Source organism: Carettochelys insculpta, chromosome 3 (assembly GCF_033958435.1).
Source record: "Carettochelys insculpta isolate YL-2023 chromosome 3, ASM3395843v1, whole genome shotgun sequence".
Lineage (NCBI taxonomy): Eukaryota > Metazoa > Chordata > Testudines > Carettochelyidae > Carettochelys > Carettochelys insculpta.
In genome coordinates this window covers 94010189-94024202 of record NC_134139.1, presented here as the reverse complement: position 1 = coordinate 94024202, position 14014 = coordinate 94010189, and the positions used below count along the sequence as shown (strand labels likewise).

The following is a 14014-nucleotide window of genomic DNA, read 5'->3' as shown; positions in this document are numbered from 1 at the left end:
TTTTTGTTTTTGGCATGAAGTAATGTCCTTTAATCTTCTCTGCCTTAAACAAGCACACATCTGCCAAGAAAGAGCAACTGCATCACTGAGGTCCTATTTGTTCCACTTGAGAGATGACAATGTATTTTTATTTTTCAACAGTAGCATAAAGGCAACCTAGAAAACTTGCAGTAACCATCCAACAATGTCAGGTTTTTTGCTCTTCTGCTGTTGGTTTGATGATCGGATGATGTGTTGCTTACTGTTGTAGCATACTATGGATGATTGTGATAACCCATCACTGCAGTTTATGGTGCTTGGAAAAAACTTGAAGAGCAAGCGAGAGAGAGAGGGAGAGAGAGACAGTGCGTACTCTTATTTTTGGGTAAGAACTGAGGTGGGTTTGACTCAAAAGCATATGCCCTAATAAATTTGTTTGTCTCTAAAGTGCTACAGGGCTCCCCATTGTTTTTACAGATGCAGACTAACATGGGACTTCATACCTATAACTTATGTTGTGTGGCTTCATAGTTATAGTATTTCTGGTGTGTCAGAGTGCGAACCTTTACTTCCTTCAACAGTTATAACTACTAATGCAACTCCTAAACACCTTGGCTATGTCTACACAGAGCTGTGCCCAGCACCGCTGCTGGCAGAGCTATGCAAAGTGAGTTTCTTGGGATTGCAAATGGCTGTCCATTTGCATACTCCCGAAGTTCCTTACCATAGCTATGTGAGAGTTCGGTGCCGGCAGAAGTGCTTGCCGGCACTGCAGAGGCTGTGTGGATGTGCCTCTGCTGTCTGAACACCCCCAGTCACTAGTCCCTTATGCCTCAAACATTTGCGTGGCTATGGTAACGAGCTTTGGGAGTACGCCAATGGACAGCTATTTCCAATCCCAAGAAGCTCACTTTGTATAACTCTGCCAGCAGCAGTGCTGGGCAGAGCTCTGTGTAGATCCAGACCTTTTGTTTTCTATTACCAATTTTGTGATAGTTTGACACAAGGATTTTTATCACTATAAAGTAGCCTTCTCTTTTATTAAAGAACACTGCTCCATGCTGAAAGTGTGAGATTCTGCCACATTATCAGATCTCTCTGTAGGTGTGAAGGAATAATGCATTATTTTTTTAACAGTATTATTTTTATTTGTTGGTCTTATAAGGCCTGGACATTTATGTTTGGTGGTTACCTGTTAGTGTATATGTGTAGAGTACTTAGCACAATGGGCCTCCGTTCCTGGTAGGGACTGTAGGTTCTAGTCTACTGCAAATAACAATAATTGTAAAGGAATATTTTCCTGACAGGACCTTTTTTAGATTAGCTCCAGTGGACATAACTGTAAAGCCATGAAGTCAGTTTTAAGATGGGGCAGCTTCCCTAAAGTAAGAAGTAGACCTAGTGTTTGAGGTGCAAAGATTTGGAGAGAGGATAGCGAAGAGTGAAATATTATTTCCATGGTTGCCAGCTTTGACTGCTGCATTTGTTGAAGATCCAAGTGTGAGGAAGAGAGTTTAGGCCCTGATCCAGCAGAACACTTAAGAACATACTTAACAGTAAGCTCACGGATAGTCCCATCAACTCAGTGACCCATATGTAGTAAAGCATTAACTGGTTTCATGCATCCTATTAATTAATACCATCACTGTTATACTTTTGATAAAATATATTGTAGTATTAGAAAATTTCATATTAAATTGTATGTTTATATCCTTCAGGGCCTGCAGCTCTTTATTAGTTTGGGGCTAATAGCTTCTTGGATTGCATGTAAACTAATGTCATTCTTTTAACTTTGTGGTATGTTTTTTATTAATTTGGGGAATTGTATCTTCTGCAGGAATTTTTTTATGTCAGCCTGACTTCTCTTCAGGAGTATACATCTGTGTAAAGTTCAAGAGTATTTCAGTAAATGGAGATAGTAGTTTATAAATAATATACATATGTGGCATATGATAGCTTTTTGAAGCTGGAATTTATATAAATTGGCCAGCATTTTGCCAAATTTGGCCTCAGACTTGAATAATTTCTGCTTCTTATAACTTCCTAGTCATTTTTTTTTTCAGATAAGCAAATGCCCAGTTCCTTTTTGTCATTAGTTACTTGTTACAAGTGCCTAAGGTCAACATTTTAAATGTAATTTTCATGCTGCTCATTTAACAGCTATCTAGTTTATTTACTTGTTTTAGGGAATCCTGCTTGATTCAGAAAGTCTAAGATATAATAATTCCAATAATGTTATGGTGTTAATTTTTAAAAAAATATTAAGTTTGGCAAATAATCAGCATGACAAAATAGGGATTATCTAAAGTTAAGTAAAAAATGTCTAGTTTGGTGGAAATCTTTAGTACCTACCACAGCAGAGACTCCCTTCATTTCAGTGAGGTTTCAATCAGGCACTAAATCACCTATCCAGAAGTAGATAGGAGTGCGATCAGCTATCATTGTGAGTCCTGTTGCAGAACCCACACATCTTTCAGTACTTTTTCCAAGTGTTAGACACCCCCACCGTTAAAAATTGTGTTTATGTATAATTTGAATTTGTCTAACTTTAAGTTTCAGCCATTCTTTTTAGTCATGCCTTTACCTACAAGAATGAAGAAACATTTTTCCCCAATAAACAGATTGGGCTCCATTAGGTTCTCTCCGTAAGGCACTATTTTCCAGTCTCCAATAATTTTTGTGATTCTCCTCTACAACTCTTCTAATTTTTCAGCATGCATTTGAAGAGTTTGATGTCAGAATTGGACACAGTATTCTGGTATCTGTCTCACCAGTGCCATACACCATGGTAAAAATCACTTCCTTACTCCATCACACTACTTCCTACTCATACATCTAAGGATCATATTGACTCTTTTTGCCACAGCGTTGCATTTGCAGCTTATGACCCCTAAAACTATTTCAGATTCACTGCAGGATACAGTCTCCAATTCTGTAAGTATGGCCTGTATTCATTATTCCCAGATGTATGACCAGCGTTTGGTTGTACTAAAGGTCCAGGTTACCAAGCATTCAGATTTCTCTGGATGACTGCCCTTTCCTCATCATTATTTATCACTCGTCCCGTCTTTGTCTGAGTGATAGATTTTTATCAGCCGTCATTTGATATTTACTTCCAGATAATTGCAAAAATATTAAATGGTGTCAGGCCTAAATCTGATCTCAGCAGTCATTGGAGATGCCCCCATTAAATAATGATTCCTCCAATTACAGCTACATTTTGAAGTCTCTTAGTAAGTACTCAGTCCATGTAACATACGCTATTCTGATATTATATAGTGATCATTTTTGAATCAGAATATTCTGAGTCCTATGTTGAATGCCATGCAAAAGTCTATCACAGTGGTGTAGTTACCTTTATCAACCAAATCTATAAACTCATCAAAAATGAAATCAGGTGTGTTTGATGAGATCTATTTTCCATGTATCCAAGCTGATTTGCATTAGCTATATTTCTTCCTTATTCTTTATTGTTTGACTCTTTTGCTAGCTTTTCTATCACTGTGCTCTGGATTAATGTGAGGTTAGCCAATCTATAATTACCAGGTCATTCTGTTTGCCTTTTTGAATATTGGCACCACATTAGCTTTCTTTTAGCCCTGAACTTTCCCTAGAATGTCAAGATCTAGTAAAAATTAACATCAGTGTGCCAGAAATCTCACCAGCCAATTCTTTAATGGCTTTTAACTCAGCTTGGTGATTTCAAAATGTTTACCACCAGTACATGCTGTTTAAAATAATCATTTGTACTAAAAAATTGGAAAATACTTTGCTAACCACATGTGATACAAGTACATCATCCTACTTCTTTCCAAATACAGAACAGAAATATTTATTGAACACTTCTCCTTTTTTGTGTCATTTTAAATGGAGAAAGGTTTGACTGTGCTCGGGAACTAAAAAGGCAAGAAGAGCCATTTTTTTCAAAGTTGATAAAAACTCAATAACTCAAGAGTCGCAGGGCATGCAAATATGAGACAGTCCTTAATAATGTCAAACCATACTTTTTGTAACCCTTATGTTAAGAACAGCACACACACAATGACTTGTAATGTGATACATGTTCACTGCAGGACACTCACAGATTTTTTACGTATTCTATTTCCTCACACTTTACATGTTTATGTTTGTATCAGTGAATTCCTCACATTCACTCCCAAACCCACTTTAATTATGCCAATTTTACTTCATGTTTAATTTCAATTTTCTTCCTTAAAATAAGTGTTGCCCTTCACAGCAGGAATGCCACATATTTCCTTTTCCTTTTGAAAAATCAAGACTTTAGTAGCAAGTCGATTCAAACACAGATACAGTATCATATCCCATGATGCACTGCGCATATGAAAGCCGCAGTGTCCAATATTCTGTCCGTTCACCACATGTGGCAAACTGAACAGCGTGGTGTGGCGAAGTGGCTAGTTAGAGCAGCACATGTGGATATGGTACACCCGCTGCCCCTCCATGCACACTCCCTAGCACTTAGTGGGACAAACATGGTGACTGCAGCAGAGGTGGCTCCTCCCATGGCTTGCGTGGGCTATGGGCAGCCAACACAGGTACCTTGGGCTGAGCAGCTTGCTTGGCGGCTCGGGGCTTAGGCTGCCCACATGGCTCGAGGCTTGGGCGGCTCATGGCGGCACAGTTCGCACAGTGGCTCAGGGCTCAGGCAGCTGGCACAGCTTGGGGTTGAGCGGCTGGTGCAGCAGGCATGACGTGGGATGCAGGTGGCTTGCTTAGCTTGGGGCTCAGGCAGCTTGAGGTGGTGTGGCTTGGGGCTCAGGTAGCTCCAGTGAGTCACCGGCAGTATGTATGGTGGTGGTGGGTAGGGTGCCTGGCTGGGGGTGTGGGGGGCAGCGCCTGGCTGTGGAGGAAGGGGGGCATGTGGCGATCCATTCAGTTGCTTTTGGACACTATTGCACTAAAGGGAGAGTTATCCAAAGTTTTGAGATCACATACTGTTTGCTATTTAGATACGAGTTGTTCATTGTTGGGCTTTTAGATGTTCACCATTTGTTGAAAATAATCAGGAGGGCTTTTTAATTTGCAATTATAGCGTCAGGAGCCACAAATAAGTCCTTAAAGAGCTGCATGTTGCAGACCCCTGAATTGGTCCATCTCTATCTAGTATAGGGTCTAAATCACCATTAAGATTTCTTTTGTCTCTCATATTGTCCTTAGCTTTTCTAGCCACAGAGTTTTCCCTGATGACTTCAATTTTCCTCTTCAATTTCCTACATTTAACATTTCCTAATTTATCATGTTTAATATCTACTGCTACTTTAAATATCTTCATTTGTCAATAACACGGCTGCCAACAAAAGAGGAGGTTGGCTAGATTTCATTTATTGAAAGAAAGAAAGAATAATGTATTCTTTCAGGAGACCAATCCATTGCCAACTCTGTTCATAGTAATTTCCACTTTATATACTATGTTGATATTTATTGAAAACAGATCTAAAGTCAGTCTAAATCCCAGCTGATTTTTTTAAGGTACATATACCTTACATTGTCAACATCAATCTTATTCGCAGTTGAGTACTAGTATTAGAGCATCAGGGTCTATAGACATTTACAATGTAAACATTTTTTTTTAAGAATAGACATGCTGCTTTGATGTGCTGTGAATGACATACAGAATGTTTATCCATCACAATATACCATAAGTCTAATTTCCTTTTAGGTATATTTCTCTCAAGTAGGCAATTTCAGTTCTCTTTTTCTTTACAGTTTATATGTAGGGGTTTAATGGCTGTGCATAATTCTTATTATTTTGTTAAAAAATGACAAGCAATGTACATGAAAAGATAATTATTAATGTTGCAGAGTTTAAGCACTGAAAAGTTAGGAATTATCTAACTTGCCTGTGCAGCATTCGTTCAGACTCCTTTGTGTGCATTGGCATTATGATACAGTCTTTAATTACAAGATTACAAATTATTTTTTTCACTGAATATAGGTTCCTCCCACTCAAAGAGTAGCTATTCAGTGTTTTGTTTTGTCATCATTGTTCAATGTGTGACCAATGCTTTTACTGCCCAGTATTCAAATCTGATTATTGTGAGGATGGAATTATTCATTACCTTATAGGGTTGTTTATGGTGCTGTCACTGTAGTTTAATGGTTCGCAAACTTTCAGCATCACACCCCCGTTTTGATTTTTGAGAAACCCTCATGCCTCCCCGTGTCTTCTTTACCATCATCCCACCCCTCTTTAACAAAAAATTCAATTCATAACTTAAATACAAAAACTTAATATAAACATGTTATTTAAAATTTAAAATAAGCACAAATAGTTTTTCTTGGCCCTTTGCAGGTGCCTGGTGCAGCCCCAGCTGGCCAGCTGCCTGAGCCCTGTGCCATTGGCCAGAGCTGCCTGCACCAGCTGCCCACCTGCCTGAGACCTGTGCTGCCAGAGCCACAGCCAGCCACCTGAGGCCCGCGCTGCTGGGGCCAGTCGCCTGCTCCAGCTGCCCGAGCTGCCCACCCGAGCTCCATGCTGCAAGGGCCATCTGCCCTCCCACCAGCCCGAGCCACCTGAGCCCATTGCTGCTGGGGCCAGTCGCCCGCCTGCCAGCCACCTGAGCTCTGTGCTGCCAGGGCCAGCCACCCACTCACCAGCCACCCGCCCCAGCTGCAAACCAGCTGCCCCAGCTGCTCACCAAAGCCCCACACTGCCAAGGCCAGCTGCCCACCCAGCAGCCCGAGCCTCCCGAACCACACACTGCTGGGGCCAGCCACCCACCTGCCAGCCCAAGCCCTGCACTGCTGGGGCCAGCCACCCGCCTGCCAGCTGCCCAAGCCCCACGTTGCGGGGGCCAGACACCAGCCCGAACAGCCTGAGCCCCATGATGCCAGAGCCAGCCACCCAAGCCCTGCAAGTCCCACAAGCCAGCTGGCCACTCAAGCCCCTCCCTCCCACAATGCCAGGCACCACCAGCCCCCGGCTTTTACCCAGATATCTCAGCCCCCATCTAACCCCTCCTCCTATTTCTCCCCCTCCTCCCACAAACCACACCCTCTTACCTTTGCAGGAGGCAGCTAGCTCCACATGCATCTTCCCTGACTGCCTGCTTTTATAGCAGCTGTGCCGGGTCACCCACATAAAATGGCAGGGGCTGAGAGCTGGAGGCAAAGGCCAGCTCTTTCTTCAGGTGTGGGAAATTATGGGGAGGGGACTGGGTTGCCTTGTGCCCCCCCCCAGGAATTTCTTCATGCCCCCTCCCTCGGGGGGCATGCCCCCAGTTTGGGAAACCATGCTGTAGTTCAAAATCTCTGAGACTATAGTGACTTGGAGTGGTTCATCGTAAAAGCAGTTTATTGACCAGCTCCCTAGCTGGGGCAGAGCAAAAGTAGTCTAGGCCATTGTTTAACTCTTTCCCACAGAGCTGCTTTCGATAACTTTATGCTTTCAGCCAGGGTAAAAATCACACAAATACATGGAGCAACATAAGACATTTATAAAAGGTAATATAAGTATTTCCCACTTCTTGCCTCATGACATATGTAATTAAAGATAGTATCAAGATCTATACATAGAGCAGAACAAAGTAAGATTTCATAGAAGGTGTCCTTCCACTGTCTTGCAGCCAAACCTGCAGCACTTCTTGCTTCTTGACCACACAACCCCTCGCTTGACTGCCTGTAAGACTGGTCCTGAGGTGGGAGAGAACCTTAAATACTAACAAATTTATTAGGTTATGTGCTTTCATGGAAGACCCACTTTTTCAGATGACTGGAACACTTTCTTAGAATCCAGGGTTTATATACCAGGAGGGGAGGGATGAAAGAAGCAGGAAAAACCCAGTTGGTTGGGGGAGAATGGGGAGGGTGTTACCTGTCATTAGTAGGACCAGCAGATGAAGCAAATTAAGTAGGATGTGTCCCATTACTGAGAACATAAAAAGTGGGGAAATTGTCTTTGTAATGTTTTGGATAGTTGAGATCCCTGTTACAGCTTCATTTAAAATGTGTCAGATTTGCAAATGAATTCCAGTTCAGATGTCTGTCTCTGTGATCTTGTAGTAACATTTTTTGTAGAAGAATGGCTACTTTTAAATCCATTATTGAATGTCTAGGTCAGTTAAAGAATTCCCTTATAGGTCTCTGTATTCCAGTTCATGATTTTTAATTGTCCATTCTTTCTTTGGCACATGGACTATCTGGTTTGTCCAATGTATATGACAGAGGGGCATTGCTGGCACTAAGTTTGTTAGTTTTCTAAGGTGCTACAGGACTGCTTGTTATTTTTCAATTGTAAGGTTCCTTGAATATAGATTTTTCAATGTAATTGACTAGGTTTTTAAACAAGCAAAGTGAAAAAACAGATTCCATCATATTGCACCATGTTGACATCAATCTGGTTCATCAGCAGGATGGGCATCTTAAGATCCATAGCACTGCAAATGCTAGTAACTAACAATTGTAGCAGTGCTTAATTTGTGCCAATGCTGAGCTCAGCATCTTTAGGTTTCACAGTTTATAGCTCTGGCACTTCTGAACTTGCTGCGTCAATTTTGAAAATTTAAAAAAAAAAAAAAAAAAAGGCTTGAGCTCTGGCACCTAATTGCCCAAGCATTGCTTTCATTACAAATTAAACACTGAATAATAAGTCAGAGTTCTCTGTGAGAAACAGCATTGTACGGGCGTAACCAATCTGCCAGGTAGAGCCAGCAGGCCACCAGGGCCAGTTTCAGTACAAAGCAGCAATACAGAACAGAACCAGCTTAAGCCCTGGACCAGTAACCTGTGAAAATTCCATGCTGCTTCTGGACACCTGTGAGAATCAATACTTCCCCATTCATGAGCACAGACTCTGAGTTTAGAACAAAAACTTGCAATGAAGTTAAAAGTGGCCAGCCAGAGCCACTTACTTACTGCTTGCTGCACTTGCTGGTGGATTGTCGCTTAACTTCTGCTGCCACCTGCTTCTCTGTTATGACCTTTGCAGGTCAGTGTTTGTCAGCTTTCAGTGCTTTTTCAGCTTTTGACAGAAATGCTATCCCATCACAGCTCTAATTTAAGCACTTAAAGTAATAAAAGCTCCTAATGGAGCCAGTTCTGTCTTGGAATAGTGGAGAGGAGCAAGTTAAAGCAGAGTGGGGACCCTTAGGGAGAGTCCATTCCATTTGGCTGGGACACCTCTCCGTCCCACTGATTTCAGAGTTCTGGCATTTGAGGCCATGGCTTGATGAGGGAGAAGTGGAGCAGGCCAGGAATGGCCTTAGAGAAAATGACACATGGGGTGAATTAATATTTTGGCACCCTAGTCACATTGCCTCCACATAACCCCTGACCTCCACTGCCTCTCCGGTCTCCCCAGCCATCCTCTCTGTCTCCCTGGGTTCCCCACTTCACATGTCCTCTGAGCCCTGCTGCCTCCAAAACACATTGCCCCAAGCTCCCTTCCACTGTCTTGCAACCAAACCCCCAGCACTTCTTGCCTCTTGACCACACAACGCCCGCTTGACTGCCTGTAAGACTGGTCCTGAGGTGGGAGAGGAGAGAGATCTGCCATGAAGCTGGGGTGCATAACCACACCGTCTGTCCCAGTCTCACCCCAGGTCTCATTCTCCTTGCCCAGTCAATCCTGGTATTCCCCTCTAGCTCACTGTCTCCATCTCACCCCAATCTGTTCCTTCCTCTTGTTCCAGTCAGGCTTTTGTCCCCTTGGCATTTGAATCAGGAATCTTCCTCTTCCACACCCCCTAGGCTCAGCAGGAGAGCAATATTCTTAGTTCCAGTGCCCAGCCCTACTCCAGCCCCAAACAGCTGGGACTAGCAAATATAGAGAAAATCCTTCTGAGTCCCTGCAGCCTGGTGCTGGAACATGTTTAGTCCACAATAGCACATAAGTAGTTCAATCATATGTAGGAGCTGTGATGGGGATTGTGTAACTGGTTATCTCTAGCAGCTGTGGTTTTGTTTCGTGCATGTGCAAAATGATGCTTTCCAGGGTTGACGATGACCCTGGAATTCCTCATGAGCAGTGACGATTAAGGAAGGTCGATGGGAAAAATATTCCCATTGATCTTCTTCTGTGATGACAGCCATAGCAGTCAACCGCTGATAAGTCGATTTTAGCTATGCAATTGGCGTATCTAAGGTTGCATGGTGGTGGTCGACTGTTATGTCTAGTACAGAGAGAGCCTTAAAAACAGCTACACACACATTCCCATCCTGCTGCCCCACACCAACCCGTGGGCATTCTCCCAGATATTCCACACCCAGCTCTGCGCTCCTCTGGCACCACACCCAAGATGTTTGTTAGCTTGGCTGGAACTGGATGAACATTAAGTGAAGCACACCCTCTGAAACCAGTAGATCCGCCACTGACTGGGTATTTTAAAAGTACATTTGGCTGGTGGGTAGAGTAAAGGCATGGCGGCTCATGCCTACGGGTAAGTTTTGTGGTTTAGGTAATGTGCCTATATTTTAGAGTGCACAGCAAATGAGGCAGGCTTCACTTTGCAAGATGTGATGCAAATAGGGCTGCCAATGGGGGCAGAGGAGGAAGGGAAAGAGGGCAGTTTGAAAGGGGCTTAGAGCTCTGGCCACCACCACTGCTACTTTAGCAGCATTGGCAGCTGGAGCTCCAGGCACATTTGAAATGCTGCGACAGTGCTGGTCTGACTGTGCGTGGCTGTCGGGGACTAGGGGAGAGGTGGGGAGGCCCATGCCACAGTCTGGGCGGTGCTGAAGTCTGCATGCCCTTGGCCCTGCCCTTTATGGCCCCTCTCCCACCTTGCCCTGTAAACTTAGACAAATGCCTGATTTTTCACGTCATCTGCCAAGTGGAGTTTCTGTGCGCACATTTTCTGCAAAGCACTTTGGGATCTACCAATGACCAAGTACACATTATTATTATCAAGCATATTTCACGGACAGAAGATCTGAGGTACAGTAAATCAGAGTGACTTGTTTGGGTAGACTTGTGTGTGATGGAATAAGCCCCTGACAGCTAAGCATAAAGACCTGGTTTCAGACTCTGGGTCTCACTTTCATTTATTATGTGAATTTGTGCAGAACATTTAGCCCAATTTTAAATTGCTCTGAGATGTACTGAAGAAAGTAAAAGTGTAAAGGTCTCCTCATCTAAGGCTTTTCTCTAGTTTTATGTGTTGATACCTATTCTTCCTCCAAAACAAGGTCCATACGCTATACAGAGACAAGATTTCAACCCTTTCTTAGTAATTTGGCTTTATTTATAAAGAAAATATAAAACGCATGCAGAACCTTCTTTCCAGTCTTGGCTATGTTCTAGGACTCCTGCCACAGGATTGCTCAGCTCACCTCCTAGGTCCTCTGAGTAGAGAGCCAATACCACCTTCCTTACACAGGTTCCACCTCCCTGGTTCGGCACCCTCCCTGGTTCAACCTGAGTGGTCTCAGATCAGGGGAGGTCAATCTACTGCTGGCCTCTAGCCTGGTTCCCAGGCTCCACTCCTGGCCATCAGCCACTTCCCAGCTCCGTCCCTGCTTCATGGCCCCAGCCCCTGGCTGCAGACCACTGAGTCCTTGGTCTGCCTGCCACAGGGCTGCAGCTCCCCAGCCCTGGCTGTAGCTCCCCAACCCTGCCGTGATTCCCTGGCCCTGGCTGCAGGGGAATGGTGGTGGGTAGGATATTGGGTGGTGGGAGGGGCTTGCCACTCTCCAGCCCCGGTGTGTCTGGCTTTGGCAGTCATGGATTTTAGAGTTTCAACCTGTAGCTAAATAGGGTAGCAAGACATCTGAGACAGTGAGTCAGCAGAGCCCACTTTTGCAGAAGGCTCAACCTCTGCTGACAAGGTTGGGTAATTCAGGCAAACACTGACAACTTATTACAGTTTTGCATCAGGTGTTTTTTATTTTGCAGCCACTCTGCATCAATTGCATGAGATGCTGGGCCAATGTAAATGCAGATCCTGTGTTTCTAGTGCTCTTCTGGGTCCTGCCTGCCCTCCTTGCAACTATCCACACTGGCTTATGTAGAACTGGTACAGTGTCCCTGAGTTTAGGTGACACAGGGAAGGAATCAAGGCTCCTACACTGTGGCTTGTTCCTACTGAACCACACTGAGGGGTCTGATGCCATCTAGTAAATACTTGGGCATAGGTAGACTTAATTAAAAAATATTCAAAGAACATTAAGATTGCCAAGTGAAATATTTAGAAGTCATTAAGCAGTGAAGTTAAATTTGTGTGCTTAACCTCCAATCTGTTCTCTTCTGTATATGTATTATAATGTAGCATATTATAACACAGTAATATATCACACAACATTTTGAATAAAGCCTTAAAATTCCCTCTTGCAGGATGTTGTAAATATAAACATTACTCATCCTCCAGGACATTGTCGCATTGATTTTCAGATTATGCAGTATAAGAACAGAGTATGCTTGACAGCATTATGGTTTGAATATTAGAGATGTGCCAAGCAACTCTGTAGGCAGTAGTGTACCTTAAACTTGTAATTGTCCTTCATTATAGTCAGTGGAGTACAGCTACTGGCTCTTGTTTTCAGGAAGATGTTGAGAGGTGTACTTACTTCCTCTTTCACAAGCCCCGGCAAATATATTCTCACGCGCGTGCACACACACACACACACTTTCTTGCTCTCATTCCCTTTCCTACACACCCTCTTATACACTTTTGCATATTTTTAGAATCTCTTGGAAGGATGTCGCTGTTCTGCTGGTGATGATTGACGTTTTTCTTACCAGGTACCTATATAATTCAGCTATATTTAAATACTGTTATCTCTTGATCAAAGTCTGGAACCTGAAATTGGAGCTGGGAACGAAGGATGGGCAGAAGGGAATCTGTTTAGTTAATAGATATTTAAGCAAATGCTGCTGTCTCTGTATGTATGCAGGCGTTCAAATGCATCTACTTTGGTGAAGTCTTGCATATGCAAATTAAACATTGGCTTTTTTAGCAAAATTTCTAAAAATGTAATATGATTCAAGCATTGTCTATAGAATTTAATTTATAGTAAAGTGTTTTGAAGCTATATTAAGGTGAAGACATAAAATAGATGTCTAGGTGGATTCTTTTTAAACATCATCTGATCTGATGGTCAGAATTTCCAAATGACAGGCCAAATGAATATAGAATTATTTTAGTATGGCTTGGATTTACAATTAATACCAAACTTAAGTTATTTAGGCCTATGCATGCATCTGTTGAAGGATAACACTAACTTACTGTAGGAGCTGAACCATAGACTAGGACAGCACTGCTATAGAACTTGAAACATGTTCAGAGGTTTTTTGTTCAGTTGATGCAGGATAAGTATCTTCACAAAGTTAAATAGTATAGGAAAATGTTGCAAGATGAAACTTGCTTGCCACACCTTCCCTCTACAATTCTGTTTTTTCATGCTGAGTTTTAAACATAGTTTTGAATATAGTTCTAAGGGTGGGGAATTATTTTGGCTGACTTTAAAATGGGTCCTTTTTGGATTACTTTGATTTCCAAACTCTGCTGTCTGTGTTGAAGTGTGATAGGTATTGTCCATGGGCAAGGTGGAAGAAAATTCGCCTGCTAAATTTATTAATATCTAGTTCATATTTCATGTGACTAACATGAATGTTGTCTAACAGTCTGGGGTTTTGCATACTGGTCTGAAAGATGGCTTGTTTTATATTTAAGTTTATGTTGCTCTGATTTTTACACGCTGAACAAGGAGGAGGATTTCTCCTGCCTTTTTGCATTACTTTTTACTCTTCAGCTGAATACCAGGAATCATTGTAATTTAGCACATTTATATATGACTTTTCTCCTACATAGATAGAGTGCATCTATTGATTCTGTTAAAGACAGTTTTACTGACTGGCTGGCTGCACAAACATGTACACACACACTCTGCCATATCTCAGTTACAGCATAGTCCTACCCAGGGTCATTACAATGTACACATTACATATTTCTAGCAAACATGAAAATGAATCAAACAGGAGTAGAGATAAACAGAGATAGATTGGAGCCTGACGGGGGCATAAAAAGCGGTAAGCTGACCACCACTGGACTAGCCTCCCTAGTTTGGTATAATGAGCATT

General features: G+C 42.6%; 1 protein-coding gene across 2 annotated transcripts in view; it reads left to right on the top strand.

Moving 5' to 3' along the window:
• The window catches only part of ESR1 (estrogen receptor 1), a 234988-nt gene that overhangs the window by 59153 nt on the left and 161821 nt on the right, over positions 1-14014 (top strand). The window lies entirely within an intron of this gene.